This window comes from Lynx canadensis, chromosome D4 (genome assembly GCF_007474595.2).
Source record: "Lynx canadensis isolate LIC74 chromosome D4, mLynCan4.pri.v2, whole genome shotgun sequence".
In the NCBI taxonomy this organism is placed as follows: Eukaryota; Metazoa; Chordata; class Mammalia; order Carnivora; family Felidae; genus Lynx; species Lynx canadensis.
The window spans coordinates 58,765,529-58,784,369 of record NC_044315.2 but is presented as its reverse complement, the minus strand read 5'-3'; positions in this window follow the sequence as shown (position 1 = coordinate 58,784,369).

Here is an 18,841-nt window from a genome sequence, read left to right as displayed (position 1 = left end):
TGTCTCACTTGGCCCACAGGTCAGAGGTAACCCATGAGGGACTTGGCTGGGGCCTCCCTCCACCCGCATGGGGAGCATGCTAATAGGCCTCCTCCTGTCACTGCCTCCTCGTTTCTTGGATGGGATAAACTGTTTGGCCTTTGGACAAGATTATTTTTGCATGAAACAGGATTGTTATCACATAATTGAAAATAATTATCCAATGCAAATTGAGTTCAATTTGTCTAGTTGGAAATAAAGAAGTGAATATTTTGGGCAGTTTCACTGCTGCAAAGCAAGTATTTTAAGTAAATGAAAGTAATGAGAATAGATTTCTGTCTCTGCAGGAAGCCCTGGGAAATCAGCAGGGTCTTTCTTGAGTGGTCCCCATGGCTGGGAAGTGTGGTTCAACCCCTTGTCCAAATCAGGGCTTGTCCTAATGGGTCTGTAATGGAGGGGATGTTCTGACAGAGCCAGAGGCCATGGGAGCACTGAGTATGGCAGGGATGCGTGCAATCCGGCTCGTGGTTCAGCTCCCTAGGGGTTTATCCTGACAAAAACAGGCTCTGGTCTCTGGAAACAGGAGAAAGAGGAAGTCAGAGGAAAGAAGAGATAGTCACTGATGGAAGTCTAATGTAGGTCACTTCCCATTCTTCTCTTCCTGTGCTCTCCATCCCAGCCCTGGCACCTTTAACCGTCTGAGTACCCAGGCCAGAAACCCCAAGTTGTCTGAGACTCTCTTTCAGTTACCCCACACACCCAGTTGACCACCAACTCCACCTGCTTTCCCAATACCTCCTGGCTTTGTTCACTTCTTTTGATCTCCATGTATCAGCAATGCACCCAATATTGCAGCAATGTTGCCTGACCAGCAGTCACAACATCTCAGGGGCCTACAACAACAATAGGCAGTTCCTTCACACGGCTCTGCAGAAAGACTGACCTCAGCTGGGCTCACTCGTGAGTTTGCAAGTGGTTGGGGCAGCTACGTTCCACATGTCTCTCATCCTCCAGGATCAGCAGGCCATCTGGATACGTCCTCCTGGTGATGGCAGATGCACACGAGGGCAAATGGAACATGTGAAGACTCTTAAGGTCCAGGCTCAGAACTGGTATCTAGTCACTTCTGCTCCATTCCATTGGCCAAAGTAAGTCACAAGACCAAGTCCAAAGTCCAGAGCTAGGAGAATACACCCTTCCCATGAGGAGGTGTGTACACAGGAGGGCAGAGGCTATTGCTCTAGACTTAACCTTCCCACTAGACTCCTTACCTCTGGTCTCATCCCCTTCTCCATGGAATAGTTTGCTCCTTCTAACATGCCAAACTGACAGTGGTCCTTTCAGCTTAGAATCCCTAAAATCTTTCTTTTGTTTGATGGTCCTTTTCTTTCTTTTTTGAGAATAACTGAAATTCACTTGTAAAAGTTCTGTCTTGAACAATATCCGAAGAGTCCTATGAAATATGTCCACAGTACAATTGTTCTCATGGCCCTGAACATTGAGTTGCCCTCCTTCTCCTCCCTTCTAGGGGCAGCTGCGGCTGTTCACGCTTGTATATGGCATACGCGGGGGATCTACAACCTACCTACACGAGCGCACCCCGGAAGAACACAAAGCAGACTGTCACGAGGACGGGAGCAGCAGGACGGCAGCTGTGAGATAGGGCGTCCTTTGTATGTTGTTGTAAGGAAAGGCACAGCACCAGGCTCATGGGAGGGACTGTTACTCTCTTCCAAAACCTAACCCTGTGAATCTACCAAGATGTAAACTTGTCCACCATAAACAACTTCTACTCTTTTCATAGCAAGACTTTCTCAGGGAAGAAAGAAGTGTGCTGCTTTACTCTCTAGTGAAAGCTCCTTATCTTGTGCAGACTGGTAACGAAGAGTATGGCCCAGCCACTTTGAGACTGTTCATTTCTCCTCTGCTTCTGGGGACACAGACTGGTGGTGCCCAAGGATCTCTGAGTGGTACCCCAGAGTAAAATTATGAGGACTGTGGGCAAAAGCTAGTAATTAAAAAATACAGTGCTTAATAAAAAAGGGGACACTAGCTCAATATAATAACAGATGATTGGCTAAATAAATTATATATGTCCTCTTAATGGACTTGATTGCACTTACAAAATAATAGTTTGGGGACTTGATACTGGGATTTTAAAAAGGCTTAGAGTAGGGGCCCCTGGGTAGCTCAGTCAGTTGAGTGTCCAGCTCTTGATTTCAGCTCAGGTCAGGATCTCATGGTTGGTGGGATCAAGCCCCATGTCAGGCTCTGTGCTGACGGCATGGAGTCTGCTTGGGATTCTGTCTCCCTCTCTCTCTGCCCCCCCCCCGCTTGTGCGCTTACATTCTCGCTAGTGTGTGCATGCTCTCAAAATAAATAAACAAACTTAAAAAAAAAGGCGTAGAGTATAACAGTAATTTTTTAAAAAACATGATACAAAATTAAGATAGATGGGCGCACACTCCCATACCTGAAGGAACTGCCTGAAAATACAAATAGTGGTTGTGTTAAGGTGCCACGATTGTACCTTTTTCTTCTTTTATTTATCTATTTAAAACATTTTAATGCTTATTTATTATTTTGAGAGAGACAAAGCATGAGTGGGGGAGGGGCAGAGAGAGAGACACACACACAGAATCCAAAGCAGCCTCCAGACTCTGAGCTGTCAGAACAGAGCCCAATGCAGGCTTGAACTCACGAACCACAAGATCATGACCTGAATTGAAGTTGGATACTTAACCAGCTGAGCCAGGTGTCCCTTATTTATTTATTTTTAAGTTTGTTTGTTTGTTTGTTTGTTTATTTATTTATTTATTTATTTATTTTAAGAGAGAGAGAGAGAGCATGAGCAGGGGAGGGGTAGAGAGAGAGGGAGAGAGAATTCCAAGCAGGCTCTGCACTGTGAGTGCAGAGCCAGACACGGGGCTGGAACTCATAAACTGTGAGATCATGACCTGAGCCGAGATTAAGAGTCAGACGCTTAACCGACTGAGCCACCCAGGCATCCTGTTTTAAACTTCTAAAATGTAGTTCTTGCTACTTTATAATGAAAAAAATTTAAGCCTAGTGATAACACATCTCTAAGCCCCAGTCAGTTGATAGCTTCTAATTCAGGGTCTCATTAGATCCCTAATATTAAAACATTAAAAAACATTAATTCAGACCCACTGAATTATTCACACTGGATATTCACTCATTCATTCATTCATTCATTCATTCATTCATTCATTCAAAAGACGTTTAGTGAGAATTCTCTAGTGCCCTTCCAGGCCTCAGGGAAGGACGGCCAGGGCTCACCCTTTCACTCTGCATGATTCGCCCAAAATGTTTGCCCACTTCATGCTGTGCCTGGCACTGGGGACAGAGGCAAGTCCACCCTGGAAGAAGATAGATACAAACCCAGGAAACTTCTCTTTTTCAGAAACATCAGTTAAAAGCTTAAATACATGAAACGTGCTCATAATAAATTCAAACAATACTTCATATGAAAGCAAGCCCACTTCCCACGGATAAGCAAGAAGAATGTTTTGATAGGTGTCCTTCCAATTTTTTTGTGTGTGTCTACAAAGACGTATTCGCTTATGTCTGTGCCCACATTCCCAAATATCCATATGCACATCTAATAAACAATAGTTTTATTTCCGTTTTTATAAAAAAATGGATCTTAGAATTTAACTTGAACACTTATTGTTCTGAGGCAAAGCATACAAATGTGCCAAATGCTGGGAGGCCACAGAGGATGGGTGACTGGTGCCAGAATGAGATGGCCCTGATGGTGGTGGCGAGTGTGGAATTTTTGTAGCAGTCCTGAGGGGTCCGTGCTGCCCGCTTGCCTGGCCACGGCATGACTGAGCCGGCTGCTGGACATAGTAGGATTTTGCTGGACAGAGGGGTGGGAGAGAGGGATGCCAAGGGGAGGGACTGGCGGAGGTAAAGGCCTTGGAGGTGGGAGATGAGGACATCTGCTCTGTACTGCCTCCCTCCAGGTTGGAGACCCAGACCAAATGATTGCCAAAGGGCTGTACAGACTTATGTCTTGATTCACAGGACATCTTTGTCTCTGTCTTCCTTCCTTCCAAAGCCCCCACCCTCACCCCAGTGGTCTCAAACTTGCCTGTCCAGTCCCTCCAGCATCAGGAACCAGGGTGTGGCTTTGTTGGGAGAAGAGGGCTGGTTATTGGAGTCTCAGATCATCATGAAAGCAGATGTTGTACTTACACATCAAGGAGAGAGTTGCCTTTACAAAGCCCCTCTTGTTTACACAGTAAGGAGGAATTAGTTCATGAGAAGGTAGAAGGTGGAGTTTGGAGGGCCCTCATTGTCTTCTGCCCACTAAGCACTCAGCTAGTGGGCAAACCCTACATGTGTCCATTTCCACTTTGACAGCATGATAGCCCTTTAAACATGGGAATCCACTGAACACTAATCTGGATAATTAAAAAAAAAAAAACCCAACCAAAATACCCTACAGAAATTCAGCAGGAACTGCTGCTGATCACTGTAAATACACCAGGCACATTTATGGGTTTTACCCTGGTCACATGTCTGCAATGACTGGCTCAGGGGCCTCTCAGGGTGGCTAGGGGCAGGGCCCCTTCTGAGGTCCTCCTGGTCCAGGCTGCTCTGATGTGAGCCTGAGTGGGCCCAGGCCAAGCTTTTGACAACCCCCCCCCCCCCAAACCCTTTATGTGCTTGGTTCACATCACTTAACTCTCTTACATTTCTCTTCCTCCTCAGCTCTCTTCCCTTCTCTGGGCCTCAATGTTGCCCTCTGTAAATTGGGATGAGGGTGGGTGGACAATGAAAGGTCATTATAAAACAAAATAAAGTAAAAGGAGGAGGAGAATCTCTAAGAATCCTTCCCAGTCTGGTCTTATAAAAACAAAGGGAAAACAGATCAGTTTAAGAACTCCTGGGCTGGCCTGTGTTCAAGGCTACAAATCAAGACCTTGTCCTGAAATCCCCTCCCCCCTCCCCAGGACATTGTGTCTACCTTCCTTAGTTCCCAAAGTTTAAGCTACCTATTAGTACTCACCTTCCCAGTACACACACACACACACACACACACACACACACACACACAGTGTAGCACTCCAGCCTGTGACTGGCCTATCCATCTGTATCCCAAAGTACAGTGACTTGGGACCTCCAAAGCATGTGAACTTGAGATTCACCTCCGCTCTGCCTGCTCCCCCTTGCAGCCCACAGCTGGCAAGGCCACCTGACCTCTCTCTGAGATCATGGACAACACAGGCTGCCCTTTACCTGCTGTGCTAGAATTGTTCATGAAATCAGTACAACTCAATCTGCATCCTAGTGGCCCCATCCTGTCCCTTGCCCTCTTCCATCATGCTCCACACCCCAGCCCTAGCCAGTGCCCCCCACTCTCTCCACCTGGATGCAACCTCCACTGGCCTGCCTCTGAGCCTTTGAACGAACATGTCTGAGATGTTCTTTCTTCAGCATTCATTCTGCCTTCACCTTTGAGCCTCAGTTCAAGAGCTACGTCTCAGAGGAACCCTTCCCTAATTCCACACTTTCAACTCAAGTCAGAACCAAGCCTCCTGCCATAGCCTTTCTCAGCTCCACAGACCATGAACCAATTGCCTGTGTATGTAACATACTAACTTCCAGCCTTTTTATACCATATTTTAAAATACTTTAAGAGCTAATATATAACTTATATAAAGTGCAGTTATGGCTCAATATATGTTTCCATGTTTATACATCTGTGTATGAGTTTGGATTGAGATGGGTATGTTGAGGCACAAACTGGAAATCTAGAAGACTCTTTTTGGGTCTGTGTATATTGGGGAGGGGGTAGTTACCTGTGGGTAACTTAGGATTTGGAAATCAGAGAAAGTAGACACATGCCTCACCCTGGGGTGGGGTGAGGAGATCTCAGGATGAGGTTCTTGATCAAGATTAGTGCATTTAAAGAAAAAAAATTTTTAATAGTAAAAAAGAAAAAAATAAACAAACAAACAAAAAAGGTCAGTGCATTTTTGCATAGGTGCAAGGTTTTGCTGAATGTGCAAGATTCGAAGTCTTGATAACTTAATGGCTTCATGCACAGCTGAATTGATTGCTATCATTTGCTTCTCCAGTATTCATTCCACTGTTGAACATTTCCAATATCCACAATTATAAAGAATATTCTATGGACATCTTAGTAGATGATTCTTTAAGGGCATTTTTTAGGGTAGAGTCCTGGAAATGGAGATACTGGGCCAGAGGAGTGAACCCTGTAAGACTCTACGCGTATGGCCAAAGAGCTGAAATGAAACTTGTATTCATTTGCTAGCGCTGCCGTAACAAAAGGCCACAGACTGGGGGGCTTAAGCAACAGAAATTTGTTTCCTCACGGTTCTGAAGGCTGGCAGTGCAAGACTTAGGTGTTGGCAGAGTTGATTCCTCTGAGGCCTCCCTCCTCGGCTTGCAGGAGGTTGCCCTCCAGCTGCCTCTTCATGCAGCTGTCCCTCTGTGTATGTGCCCTCTGGTGTCTCTTTGTCCCAGTGTTCTTTTTTTTTTTTTTTTTTTTTAAATAAGGACACCAGTCAGATTGGACTAAGCCCATCCCAATGGATTCATTTTACAGTAATTATCTCTTTAAAGACTCTATCCCCAAATAGTTACCTTCTGAGGTACTGGAGGGTTAAGACTTCACCATATGACTTATGGTTCAGCCCACAACAGAACTCTTCCTTGGAGGTTGGAAATGTCCTTTGGTGTCACCTGTCTTGGTTGCTGGCCCCCATGGTTCCTTCCAAAGCTGAACTTTTCCTTCTTCCAGTCTCTCACCCCATCACTGTCGACAGCTGCCAATCAGTCTAAAATAGAGATTCTCAACCTCCGTTGCACCTCTGGTTGGAATCAACTGACACCTTAAAAAAGCTCTGGTTCCCAGCCCACCAGAGTCTGGTGCCATGGGTCTAGGGCTGCAACCTGGGCACGGGGAATATTAAAGCTCTTTCAAGTGGCTCCAGGGGTCCTCCAAGGCCTCCCTTTCTTGCCTTTGCAAAGCATGAAATGGGGCACGGGGGCTGTTTCACTACCATCTTCTGAAGTTAATTAAAGCTCCATATTCTAAAGCCGGTTTTTAACTCCCCTAAACAAGTTCATTTTAAAGCGTGGTGGTAATTTGGCTCCTTTGTTAAAATTAAGTCCTTAAAGTAGAAATTAAAACACGAAATGGAAAACCACTGGGCATAGAAAATCCACCCTGGGTTTAATAGAGTCTCTTAAGTCGGGGACTGGAGTGAGACCCTGGTTGCTCAGTGTGGGTGGGGGGCCCACTATACATTGTGGTCCTTGAGGCTTATGTTCTGTGTAAGCTTTTGAAGGAAGAGGATAAAAGCTAATTTTCATGAGAGCCCTGCTTCTGTGGTGGGGTGATTAGGAAACTGTTGTGTTAAGTTTGGGCTCCTCCAAGTTTAGTGCCCCAACTCTCAATGTTTGAAACAAAGCTTTACGAGATTCTACCCCTGGGTGAATCTCACACAGATGGGCTGAGCTAAAAAGAAGCCAGAGATTAAAAGAGTTCCTACTGGATGATTCCATTGAGACGAAGTTCTACTACTGGTGAAACTAATTTACAGTGGCCACAATCAGAACTCAGTGGCCTTTGAGTGTGTTTGTGGGAGAGTCCGATCCTGAATAAATGGAGAAGGGTACACAGCTCAGCCGGTGCTGGGGGAGATGTCTGTGATATGGCTCCCTTTCGAATCGTGGCTTTCATTAAGTGAAAACCACCTGGGGGCCCATCGTTGGCAGGACGGAGTCACAGCCCCAGCCCCTGGGCCCTGGCACAGCCTGGCCTCTGCTTGCTCTGCCCACCCCTCCCATGCTGCTTCTCTACCCACAGTCCTACACTGAGCACCAGTGCCCCCGTGCTTTTTCCCTCCTGCACCCTTGCCCATACTGTCTGTGCTTCTTGCTGAGATGACCTTCCCAGGTGAACTCTTGTTCACCTGGAACTTGGTCATCCTTTGTATCATGGCAGGAAAGTCATTCCTTCTTCTCCAAGGAAGGCATCAATCACATCCTTCACGCCTCGCTTTATGTCTGTTTCTGTCATTAGGTGGGGGCAATGCTGTCTCCGTATCTGCAATGCCTGGAACAGTGCCGGCCACTGAGTAGGGACCTACAAGTGGTGTTTGTCATTGAATTGTGTTAGTTCAGCATGGGAAATGGAGAGCGTAGACAAATGTCCTTTGTAACAGCCATCCATTTATTATAACAGTATTTAAAACAAGAGGGAGAAACGTGTCCTTTAAATGGCTCTTTGGGAAAGACTGTATCTGGTGAGTTGGGATCTGCAGGCACAGGTATAGACTGCACCCAGCTCCAGAGTGGGTGGCAGAATGGCTGTACAAGACAGAGAGACAAAAACTTGATAGTGTGCTGAAGGAATGGAGGAAGAGATGGAGAGGAGACAGAGAGAGTATGTAGAGCCAGAAGCTATGCTCTGTGTAAATATAACATCTTTCTGTAGCCCCCAAATCTTCACTGAGGTTCCAGAAACGCACAAAATGTTCAGTGGGAGTGTATTTGTGTGTGTAACTGTGTGCATGGGTAAGTGGGCATGTAAATATGTACAACACGTGTGAGCATGTGTGGGTGTGTATGTATGTACATGAGTATGTGAGCATGTGTGACGCAAGGGTGCACATGTGTATGAGCACGAGTGTTTGTGGGTGCATATGAATGTGTGTGAGCATGTGTGTGCATGTGGACTGAGGAAGGTTCTGCATTCCCTACCTGTACTGTTTCAGGAGCGAGGCCGAGGCAGCATGAGAAAGTCAGCCTTGACATCTTTCAGCAATAATAGAAAGCACAGACCATGGGGTTGGAGCCAAATCTCTGAGGGGCCAGTAGCCCCTAGCTGAGACGTGAGCCACACATGTATTGCCCCATCCCAGGGACGGTCACTAGTCTCATCAAGAGAGCCCAGTTGCTTGGTTGCCAGGCAGTGCCTGTGTTGAGGAATGAAGCCTTCTGAGACTCCAAGGGGAAGGTAATTGTGATTGATTAGCAATGTCTGCTCCGGGCTCTGATTGGGAAGGTAGCAGCATGCACGCCAGATGTTTGCCATCCCTGGTCTCAGCGGGGCCAGGCAAAGGGCTTGGCTTTTGGGATACAAAGATGAACCTGACACAGGACCCAGTCTACTGCGGGAGAATGAGCGTGTAAGTAGACAAAGGAAAACTAGCAGACACGGGCTAGGATGAAGAAGTACGCCCAGGTTGGGAGGCACAGCTGAAACACCGAGGTGCCTGGAGCAGAAGGGGAGGGGTCTCTGTGGAACTTCTGACCAGACTGGTGGGGTTGTGGAAGCAAAGGAAGGAGGGCATTTCCAGCAGGACGCACGGGATGAGCAAACTCTCACAGGAGTGAAAAATGTGGGGGTGCTTGGGGGCAGTGGCAGAGCAAAAGGGGGAGTGTGGCAGGAGATGAGTGGGACAATAAATCTGGAACTGACTGCGGAAGGCCCAGAGGGCTGTCCCTCAGAGGGTGGTCCCTGGCAGGGTCACCCCAGCCAGGTGCAGAGGAGGCCTGCTCTCAGCTCAGCACACACCCTACAGACGGGCACCCCGGCACGTCCCTCCCAGACTCGGGGAGGCCTCCCTGCTCCTGTTCTCTGGAGCACAGACCGTGGGAACTCAAGCCCCATCCGATTACTGTGTTGTGTGTGTTGTGAGCTGTGCAGGTGCAGGACTGAAGGCCACAGGTCATTTGCATGGAATGGAGACCACATTTCAGTTTCCCCTCACAAACGGCAGATTTCACTTTCACAGCCCTCCTTTCCCCATTACAACCACACCGGCTTCTCCACTGTCTGTTGTCAGATACCCCGGCTTTCCTCTGTGGTGTCTGTGCCTGGCCAGCGTCTAGGGCTCCAAAAATCTCAACACCCGGCCATTGAAATCCCCTGCCTCATGCTTCCTCCAAACCCTGCTGCTGCACCCCATTCCCTGCTCATGCATGGCGAGTCCCAAACTTGGAGGCAGGGGCCTGGGTGCCAATCCTGGCTGTGCCCCTAACACGCTATGGGATATGAAGCTCTGTTTGGGTATCAGTTTTCCCATATGTACCATACAGGGCTCTAGATTTGATATTTGTGAAGCTCCTCCAAGTTGTAGAATGGTGCCTCCCTGATCTTACCATTGTTGTTGTGGGAACCCTGAGACAGTATTTTATAGCAGGTGTTGAGACTTGTGTTGGCCCCCGATGGTCCGGGAACTTGAGGTCTTTCAGGCGTCTCCTCCCATTTCCTGGATCTGCTACTGCTCCCTACTTTTCTCCCTTACCCGTTTTCTCCCCGTCCTCAGGTCTGATTCCTGTATCTTTGCATTCATTCGTTCCCTGACTCCTCATGGTGACCCTGTGGGGGAGGTGTTACTTCGGAGGCACCCAGTTCACCCAGTGCCAAAAGAGCTCCTGGTCAGGAGGGATGTCTCTTCTCCCTCTGGCCTCTGGCTCCCATGCCACAGCCCAGCTCATGGCTATGCCCAGAGCCTCTTATAAATAGCTGCCGTCTGAGCAGAGGGCGCCTGGAGGGAACAAGGTTGTCCAAACACAATTTTTGAACACTGAACCCATTTTCTATTCACTCTTCACTTGAAGTTTTCAGAGGAGCAGTTTTTTTGTTGACAAAGTGTGGCAGAGGGAGACAGAGGGGACCAAGGGAGAGGGCCCCAAGTTTTGGGCCTGGCTCTCCCTCTTACCGGAGGTATGACCACAGTCAGGCCTATTCCTTGCTCTGGGCTCAGTGTGAAACGGGAGTGAAGTAGGGTGGGCCAAAGTGTACTGGACAATATTATATGCCCTTTGCAACTCTGACACCCATGAGAACGTCAGTTCCTTCGGCAGCCAGTCTCCCCATCCCTTGAAGGATGGTGCTATGTGCATAAACCTGGCTCCCTGATAGGAAGCGGGGCAGGGGGGATGAGGGGGGGGCTCGAGAAGAGACAAGGAGCACAGGCAGGCAGGCTTAAAGGCCAGATCTGTGGCAGGGTGGCAGGGGAATCCAGAGTGGCCCAGGAGACCTAGATTAATTGAGGCAATGAAACCAGAAAACTCCCCTGAGCAGCCAAGTGCAGGAGGGTTACCATGCAAATCACCAGGAAGAGACGATTAGTGGGTGTAGGCACAGAAAAGAGGTGGCTGGTGACCCATGACTTGTCCAGGCCGATGGTGGGTCCCCTGGGACCCCGAGGCTCTGCTGGGGGTGGGTGTGGAGGATGAGGCAGAGTGTGAAAGGAGGCTGAGGCAGAAGCGAGTCTGGCAAACTCCCCTCCCAGAAAGGTCAACCAGGCAAGGCTGGCCACGCACAGGGACTGGTGGAGGAAGGGTGAGAAAGGCACGCAGCTGGTTTCCATTTCAGGGTTTTGTGTTCTGCCCCGACCTCTGATGCCCTGCTTGGGGGTGGCGGAGTGGCATAGAGAGGAGGAAGAAGCAGGGACCGTTCTGAGGGAGCCGCTAATTGCCAGCAATATGTCTAGTATGTAAGGTTATCAGAGTGCAGAGACCCTCTGGGCAGCTTTCTCCTGGTCCCTGGCCCCACTCTCAGCAGACGCCTGAATTTCCTCCAAGCGGTGGTCGCTCACCTCCAGGGACCGTGAGCCCATCGCATCCCAGGCAGCCGGCCCCGCTGTTGGAAACTTCAGTCAGGAAGGGCTTCTCGGCACCAAGGCAAAGTCTGCATCTCCAGCTGCATCGGTGTCTGGTGCAATATACCCCAGAGATGTTTGGCTTGCGTCCGTGGGGAATTTCATGTAGGAAGCAGGAATAAAATCAAATTATTACCAAGGTTTATAAATTACCTGGCAAGCCTGATAACTTATGGTAATACCATTGGGGATTAGGGTTTTGTCAAGTTTCTGCCTCAGTTTGCCATTCTCTGCCTCAGTTTCCATATTTAAGATAAAGACCTCTGTGATGGTTAAGTTTATGTATCAGCTTGGCTAGGCTAAGGTGCCCAGTTGTTTACTCAAGCACTGGTCTAGATGCTGCCGGGAAGGTATTTTGTAGATGTCATTAACATCAGCAACAAATTGACCTTGAGTAAAGCAGATTAACCTCCAAAATGTGGGTGGGCCTCATCCAATTAGTTGAAGGCTTTAAGGGCAATCACTGAGGTTTCCCGAGGAAGCAATTCTGCTTCAAAACTATAAGATAGAGGAGCACCTCTGTGGCTCAGTCGGTTAAGAGTCTGACTCTCGATGCTGGCTCAGGTCACGATCTTAGGGTTCACGGGATCAAGCCCTGTGTCGGGCTCTGTGCTGACAGCGCAAAGCCCGCTTGGGATTCTCTCTCTCCCTCTCTCTCTCTGCCCCTTGCCTACTCACACACACACTCTCTCTCTCAAAATAATAAACATTTAAAAATAAAACAAAACAAAAACTCTAAGATAGAAATATGGCCTGCTGATCTGCCTTATGGATTTTGAACTTGCTAGCCCCACAACTGCACAAATCTCTACATACATATCCTATTGGTTTCTTTGGAGAGCCCTGACTGCAACAACTGCCTACCACCTCTCTGTGCAAAGGCAGATAAAGGACACTCAATCCTTAGGAGAAAAGCAATGTAGACGAGGACTAACATCACAGAAGTGCTAATGGATGCAGTGCCGTGTCAATGTAAAACCCATCCCCAAGAGCGCCATCCACCTCCCTACTCAACATCCATGATGGTTCCCTAGGGCCACCACTGCCATGGCATCAGCCACTCCTTATGAGTCATTTCTAGGTGCCAGACACTATGCAAGTAGTATACATAGCTCCTGCATGTATTTGGTACTTCAGTTTTTGTAGGAGAGAGGATATGGTCTCCCCTTTATGATAAGGAAAATGAAACAGAGGACCACACTCCTGGGCCTGAAATTCCGAGCCTCCAGTGATCTTGCTCCAATTTATCCCCCCTCCCCCTTCATGTCATCCATAGTGAAGGCAAATGGACTAGACCTTCTTTCTTAAATCTGCCCTAGATTTTCCTACAGCCAGTCTGTTGCCCATACCTGGCTTTCTGCTGAAATGCATTTCCTCTCATCCTGCATCTCAAAGTCTTTGCTATGCTCCAAAGGCATTTTCCAATCATCTGTGAAGTTCTCCTGGGTCCCACCGTCGCTAACACTGGAAGTGACTTCTTCCTGTGCAGTCTCACGTCTGGGCCTCTTACTTGAGTTACTGCCATCCATTTTAGGGCTTCTCTCTCTTCTCACTTAAAACGGAAGCTCTCTGAGGGCAGAAACATGTGTAATGGATTATAACAGATGACAGTACTTCAGTACTTTCCTTCTAAAGCAGTGAAATTTTTTTTAATTTTTAAAGTTTTTTTAAAGCTTATTATTTTTTTTTGTTTTTTGTTTTTGTTTTTGTAATGTCTATTTATTTTTTGAGGGAGGGAGAGAGAGCACGAGCGGGGGAGGGGCAGAGAGAGAGGGAGACATAGAATCCGAAGCAGGCTCCAGGCTCTGAGCTGTCAGCACAGATCCCCAAGAAGGGCTGGAACCCACGAACCCTGAGATCATGGCCTGAGCTGAAGTTGGATGCTTAACTGAGCCACCCAGGTGCCTGTAAGTTTATTTATTTTTGAGAGAGAGAGAGAGAGAGAGAGAGAGAGAGAGAGAGAGAGAGAGAACTAGCAAGCATGATGGGGGAGGGGCGGAGAGAGAGAGGAAGACAGAGAACCCCAAGCAGGCTCCACACTGTCAGCGCAGGGCCCAACAGGGGCTCGAACTCACAAACTGTGGGATTGTGACCTGAGCCAAAATCAAGAGTTGGATGCTCAACCGCCTGTGCTGCTCAGGCGCCCGGGTCTAAAGCACTGAATTTTGATTAGAAAAAAATTAGTCCTCTTGGACTAAACTTCTCCAGGGAAGTACACATGTGGCTGTTTTCTGAAAGAGCAGGGTTATTTCTGCTCCAGCATTTTGCTAGTGGACTTTTATTTTCTTTGCTCTTATCTTCCATTTGAATGACAGACCTCACATTGATAATTTAGAAAGTTTAGTCTTGTTTTTTTCTGTCTGAGGCTTGACAGAGCAACACGAGCAAGCTGTGTAACACCAAAGCCTACAATGCGAGCTCATGTTCACCCTCTCCCGACTTGAAGCCACCTTCTGGCACCTAACAGCTATCCTGTAGATCTTTGCTGTAGAACTGAATGGGGTGCATCTGTCTCACCCACTAGAGAAAGAGCTCAAGGAGAGGGAGCCACTGGACCTGGCTCAGGTGAGATGTTCAAGTGTTTACTGAGTTGCAATGGTCCTAGTTCAGTGGGGATCTGGTGGGCCACACCTGACCAGGGCAGGGGTTGGGGTGTAAATTCTGGGTTCTTTATGGGTTTGTGTCTGCTGCTGCTGTGGGAACTATGGCTTCTGTTTTTTTATGTAATTTCTTTTCCTTACTTATGACTTCGGGGACTGAACTATTAATCATGTGTAAGCTAAAAATGGAGAATTGCCTCTAGGAGCTATTGTAGAACAGCCAGTCCTAAGCACTTAAGGCCAGTTATGTGCTCAAAAAGGTGCCGCAAGGAGTATAATCCATGTTGAAACTGGGTTCCCCATTGAAACAGTACCTAATGGAGGGATTATGGTACTAAACTTTTCCTAAAAATGACCACAAGTGTGACATTTCACCGACTATCACAGCACACTTACATAAAGTCCCTAGGCTGTGCACCAGCCACAACCTTAGTGATTGGTTCGTGAGGCAAGAATGAGATAGTAGCCTCTGGGGCCACAAGGAGTTGGATGGAAGACTCCTGGGAGAGGGGCTGGGCCTGACATGAGCAGCTAGAAGATGGACAAAGAAGAGGATGCACAGAGCAAGAAGACCCTCAGAGGATGGGTCATGGAAGACAGCCAGGGTGATGCTGACTGCAAGGGCCACCAGTTGCTAATCTGGATACAACCGGCAGAGTTGGGCTGCCCAGGGACTGTGTCACTCTTAGACCAAAGGGTGCCCACTGGTCATCATGATTCAGATTTGGTGAAGCCAAGGACTACCCATGACCATTAGACCACAGGATACCAGAGCAGGGAGTACTGAGAACTCATCCAGGCTGATCCCACTGCTTTGAATTCTGTAACGAGGTAACTGAGGCCCAGAGAGGTCACACGTTTATCACAGGTCAAAATGGCACATTTCCTTGTGGTAACATCTGATTAGCAATGTGTTTACAAGGGTTTGTCATGTGTAAGAGGCTGAGTTATGTTTGGTAGATATATGGGCAGGAAGGGGCATACACAGAAATGGAAAAGGACTATTCACCAGTACATATGGGACTGAACTCTTTGATATTAAAGTAGACAACTCAGAAAGAAGGAAGTGATGGTCTGGTTTTTCCACGGGAAATTATGTGTGTACCTGTCTTCTCCCTTCACTTGGGCAGCCACAGGGCATTTCCAGAGAGAACCATTCTTCATGTGAATAGGAGATATGAGACTCCTGGTCTCCCACCTGCTCTGGGTCCCTAGCACCATTCCAGTGACCACTCCCCGCCCCCTCCCGCCCCCCGCCAAAACCTCCCCAATTCCCCTCCTTTGGTGGTCCTTCCATACCTCCCCACTGCCTTCACCTCTATCCCCTTATTCTTGGAACATGTTTCCACCAAAAGGGAGACACCGAAGATAGATACCACTTCTTCATTTTGTTCCCCTGTCTGCATACCTGCTTCCAACTCCTTTTGCTCAGCTCTCTGGATGCATTTCTTCTCTCGAGTGCCATCAATTGAGTTTTCTTCAGTTCTCCAATACACTCTTCTCTTTTGGCACCTTCACGTCAACAGCAACCTGACTCCAGCCAGAATCCTGTGTCCTGTTGACCTTCCATAGCCAAGGGTTTAGAAAGAGACATACATTCTCTCCTTCCTGGCTGCTAATTCCACTCATTCCAAGGAGCCACATGCCCCCAAATCTGATAGATGCTTTTCAGTTCATAAGTTTATTTGCCCCTATTTCACAAAGAGATTGAGGTATAAGGGTATATGTAAGATGAGAAATTATGAATAGTTAAAATAGTCTTAGGGAAAGTGATTCAGAATGGAAAGTCAGACAGAAAAGTAACAGATGAAATACTGTATCCCTCCAGTAAAAACTCAGGGTATAAAAAGCAAAGTACAATTTGGTAGAAGCAATTTTTCTTACAGTTCTTGGTATGTGTAGTGGATTGGATAGTCCCCCAAAAGATTACCCAGTCTTACCCTGGTACCTATGAATGCAAACTTACTTGGAGATGAAGTCTTTGCAGACATAATTAAGGATTTGGGATAATATCATCTTGGATCTAGGGTGTGCCCTAAAGCTGACACACACATAGAGAAGGTGGAGGCAGAGACTGGAGTTATGAGTCTACAAGCCAAGAAACACCAAAGACTGTCAACTGCTACAATGATCTAAGAAGAGAGGCATGGAATGGAGTTCCCCTACGCATCAAGGATCAACCCTGCTGGAATCTTGATTTTGGATTTCTGGTTTCTAGAAGCATGGGGGAATAAATCTCTGTTGTTTAAGGCCATCTGGTTTGTGGCGCTTTGTCACCATACCCCCAGGAAAACACTATGGGGTGCACCCTTGCTGTTTTGTACCTCCATGCCCGTACCGACATGGTTCCTTCTCTTTGAAGGATTCTCCCCGCTTTTGTTAGCCAGAACACTTTTTTCCCCCTCATGTTAACCAGAACACTTTTATTCTGCTGTGAAGAGTCACTGGAAGTCTGGGCAGAAGAGATCAGCCCAGAACTCCCTGGACTCTTCCCAAAAGGCCATTCCATATCCATCCCTATCCTCACCTCTATGACAATTATTTGTTTTTTGTGTTTGTGTTTTGAATTGCTTGTCAGTCCCTGAGGCTTGGGATTTCTCTTTATCAAGTCCACCTCCAAGCAAGAATACTACCAGAAACAAAAAGGTCAACAGCAAACATTTGTGAGTAAATACTTCAGGAGGCCAATAGGAATACTGAAAGGAGGAGGATAATGTTGTCTGTGGTGGTCATAAAAATGGAATGGGATAGGTATGCAGAATCAACAGAATAGGTAAAGCATGACCTGTCCAGGGCCTGGTCATCCATCCAATGGACGAGAAGGGTGAATAGAATAGAGGAGAAAGAAAAGGGTGAAGACTACAGAAGATAAGGCTGGAAAAGGCTTTGAATGTTGGGCCAGGAAGTTAGACTTGACCTGTGAGCCATGGTGCCTAATGCTGGTGCAACTACTACCTTGCCCCAGGCCTCTATTGTTGGACACTTGCCTTGTAATCAGTCTTCTTCTCAGCCTTACAGGAGCAAAGCAAGAAACAAAACAAGATGGTCTGTGGACTACTGATCCTTGGCCTTGCTCAGTTTTTTTTCACAATATTTCCATTCAGTGAAAAAACATTAAAATATTTCCAGTACGTTATAAATGAAACCAGTTTTTTTGACATATGTATACAGTTGTGAAACTGTCACCACAATCAAGATAATGAACATATTTCACCACCCCCAAGTTTCCTTGTGCCCCTTCCCACCCTTTCCAAGCATCCCACCCCCAGGCAACCATGGATCTGCTGTCACTATAGATTAATTAGCATTTTGCATAGTATTCCACCATGAATTTTACATTATTGGGTACTATATATTCTTGTATTCCCATAAATACTCTTGAGCTTTGTTCTTGGAATTGGTTGTATTGGAAACAATTTGATTCTTTCAGGTCTTCCTCTTAAGTTAGGCAGAATCAGAGAAGACTTGAGACCAGGGCTAACTTTCCCCATCACCACGGCAAAGACTCTCCTGAGTACTGTAGTCAGTGCTGCATCAACTGTTAAGTTTTCCACTCTGACTGGTGAGAACAAAAGTGGTTCTTGGCCCTGTGTGAGCTCCAGATTTCCTGTAATCCTTTCAGTTGTTTTCCTCACCCATGTGCACTGACCAGTACTCAGCCCAAGGCTGGAGGGGGACCCTCTGCAGATCTCCGGGTTCTCTCTGTACAGCTCTCTCCTCTCTGGTAATCTGACCTGCAGACTCAAGCCATTTGGTTTTTTCCAGACTCCCAGCTCCGTTTCCTTAATGCAGGGAGACCACCAAGCCATTCCTGGGCTTCCCTTCCTTGCTCCATAGTCTGGAAACCTCTCAGTAGTCAGCTAGGGCACCCCTCTCTGGTCTGCCATCTCTCAAAGTTCACTGTCCTTCCTTGACTGATCTCCAGTGTCTTACAAACTGCTTCATATGTTTTTTTACATGGTTCCAAAAGACAGGGTGAATCTGGTCCCTGTTACTCTAACTAAACTTGGCTGGAAGCAGAAATTCCTGAAACTGCTTTTGAGCACTATGACAAATGTTGCAATAAATTTGATCTTCTGGACTGTTATGCTTATTGAGAAAATGGGTACATATAATAAAGTTGTATTTTTCTGCATTCAAAAATACTTTAAGAAATTACTTTGGTGTTAAGATTGCTAAGTATCCTTTTGTGGGGAGGACTATTCTGAGACTATGGTTGTAGCAGATGACATTGGAATTTTGCTCATATCCCTGTGTCTCTGTCAGTGGGCTGCCTGCTCAAAAGTAATTCTTTTTGCCTGCCTGCCAAACCCACTTTGCCTGGATGCATAGAGAACCAATGGACTGAGAAAGACTCCTGAGGGCAGCTCTTAAACAATGACTGGTTTTATTATTATTACTATATGTTTATTTTTGAGAGGGAGAGACAGCACAAGCAGGGAAGGGGCAGAGAGAGGAGGAGACACAGAAACTAAAGCAGGTTCCAGGCTCCAAGCTGTCAGCACAGAGCCTGACGTGGGGCTCAAATTCATGAACCAGGAGATCATCACCTGAGCCAAAGTCAGATGTTTGACTGACTGAGTCACC